The 2,335-nt window shown below is 73.5% G+C and overlaps 2 protein-coding genes across 2 annotated transcripts in view; one reads left to right on the plus strand and one right to left on the minus strand.

Moving 5' to 3' along the window:
• CACTIN (cactin, spliceosome C complex subunit) overlaps positions 1-2,046 on the plus strand; it is a 25,335-nt gene extending 23,289 nt beyond the window's left edge. Inside the window, exon 12 of the mRNA XM_035348096.1 lies at positions 2,036-2,046. The gene's annotated coding sequence lies outside the window, so the exon portion shown is untranslated. The remainder of the gene's footprint in view (positions 1-2,035) is intronic.
• The window catches only part of HMG20B (high mobility group 20B), an 18,973-nt gene that overhangs the window by 5,787 nt on the left and 10,851 nt on the right, over positions 1-2,335 (minus strand). The gene's annotated exons all lie outside the window — the stretch shown is intronic.

Raw genomic sequence — 2,335 nt, forward strand, 5'->3', positions numbered from 1 at the left:
CGCCCCTCTATTATTATGCAAATGAGCTCCCCACTTCCGCTCCGCCGATTCGCTCCCCGCGCCGGGCCCGTGGGCGCGCGGCCCCGTGCCGATTGGCTGGAAGCCGCGTACGTCACGGAGGGGAGGCGGGGAAGGGGCGGGGCGAGGCGGGGGCCGTCGCTGCGCGCTCTCGTGCGCCGGGTTCGGCGCGCGCGGCCGGCCGGCCAGCCAATCAGGAGCCGGCGTGCGGACGGGGAAGCGTTGAGGGGAGGGCAGCTCCTTAAAGGGGCAACGGCAGAAGAGAGAGTGGGGGCCCACCGCATTCGGCCCTACTCGGCTGCCCCCCCAGCGCCCACCCGGCCAAGCAGCGCGGGGGGGGGGCGCGACCCCAGAGCGTCCCCAGAACGCCCCCAGTTCCCCCAGTTCCCCCAGTGCCCAGCCCAGGGGCATGCCATTGGCCCCAGAACCCCTCCCACACTGCTCCCAGGGGCGTCCCAGTAGCCCCAGGACCCCCCCCCCACTGCTCCCAGTGCAGACCCAATGCCCCCAGTTACCCCTCCCCAGTCCTCCCCGTGACCCCAATGCTTCCTTTTGGGGTCCCAATGGCCCCAAGCCGCCCCCTCCCACTACTTCCCCACACCCCCAGTGCCTGTTGGGGTTCCCATGCCCCCAGTGCTCACCCCTCCCAGTGCCCCCAGTACTCCCCCACACCGCCCCCAGTGCCCCCCAGCACCCCCTCCCCCCTCGGGGCACCCCAGCACCCCCTGCCCTGACCCCGCACCCCGCGGAGCTGCAGAGGAAGGCGCAGAGCGGGACCGGTGCCCGCGGTGCCTGCGGTGCCCACACAGAGCTGGCGGTGCTGGGGGGTCCCCAGCGCTCCCACCCCAGGGGGGACCCCTGGGCAGGCTGCTCGCGCCCCTCCCTGCCCACGGGGTGTCCCCAGGGTGCGCGGGGCCTCGGGGGCGCGGTGCCCGTGGCGAGTGACACCCGGGGTGCGGGAGAACGTGGGGTGCCCAAGGCATGGGGTGCCCGGGGTGCGCAGCGCCGGGGGAGTACCAGGCCCACGGCCGAGGGTGCAGGGGGTGCCCAGTGCCCGGGAACCCCGGGGCACACGACGCCCACGGTGCCACCCAGCGCCCCTGGGTGCCCCATCCCCAAGGTGCCCAAAGCAGCCCATGTCCAGGGTGCCCAAAGCCCAGGGCGCGCGATGCCCGGGGCTGGGGGACGCGGGCGCGGGAGGGGGCAGACGGTTCCCAGCTGCGGGGGCCGGGGGCCAGCTGGGGCAACCTCCCCCCCCCCCCAGCTCTTCCCTCCCCGGGGCTGCTCGCCCATCGGCCTGGATTTTTGCTTCCTCCCGGCCTCCCTGAGTCACCGCCGTGCCCTCACATGACGGGGGGGGGGACAGGGGTTGGCGGGTGATGCAAGGCCCCCCCCCCCCCCCCCCCCCGGCGCTCACCGCCGGAGCTGCCGCAGGAATCACAAGACCTCGCACCGACGCAAATTGTTTATCCGGAGCATCCCGGCCCCGGGGCTCCCTCACCCCTTTGCTGCCAACGCACCGCGGCCGCAGCGGGGGTGTCCCGTCCGGGGAAGGGTCCCCAAAAAATGCACGGTCCGGGAGCCCCCAGCCCGGCTCTCCTGGAGGTGCCCAACCTGCCCGGGTTACCCCCGATGTCCGGCAGCCCCCGGCTTCGTCCCCGTGGGCAGAGCGGGTGGCGTGGGGGGGCTGCGGATGCTCGCCCCCACCCCACGGGCAGAGCTCTGTCCCGCTGCGCCTCCGGGATCAGAGCCACCAAGAACCCGCTTGAAACAGCCTCAGACTCCCCAGCGCCCAGAAATGGTCCCACAGCAGAGGACCCCCCTCCCCCAGCAGCCCCCCTTCACGGGGAGGGCGTTTCCAGGGGCCGGGGCGATGGGGGCCCGGCAGCACCCCGGGGGGATCCCTGGGGACCCACAGGGCTGGGACCCATGCGCGGGGGGGGAACATCTGGGACGTCCCCGCTGGTGGCTGGCTGTGAGGATGGCACAGCCCTGGGGAAGGGGGGGCTGGTGTTAGGGCAGGGGGCTCCCTGTTTTTTTGGGTGCCCGGGGGCACGGCGACAGCACCGGGTGCTGTGGGGCTGGGGCACAAACGGGCTCGCAGAGGGGGCGAAGCACTGGGACAGGTCCCCAGCCTCCTCGTGCCCCTTTCTGCCCAATGCAGCGGCGGGGGGCATCACGGACCGTGTGTGCGTGTCCCCCCCCTCTGTGCCTGGGGACCATCACGGGCAGCGCGTGTCCCCTCCGTGCCCACAGCACCCAGCCTTTTGCCCCAGGGATCCCGCTGGGGACCAGTGTGTCCCCAGTGTGCCCCCAG

This window comes from Oxyura jamaicensis, chromosome 28 (assembly GCF_011077185.1).
Source record: "Oxyura jamaicensis isolate SHBP4307 breed ruddy duck chromosome 28, BPBGC_Ojam_1.0, whole genome shotgun sequence".
Lineage (NCBI taxonomy): Eukaryota > Metazoa > Chordata > Aves > Anseriformes > Anatidae > Oxyura > Oxyura jamaicensis.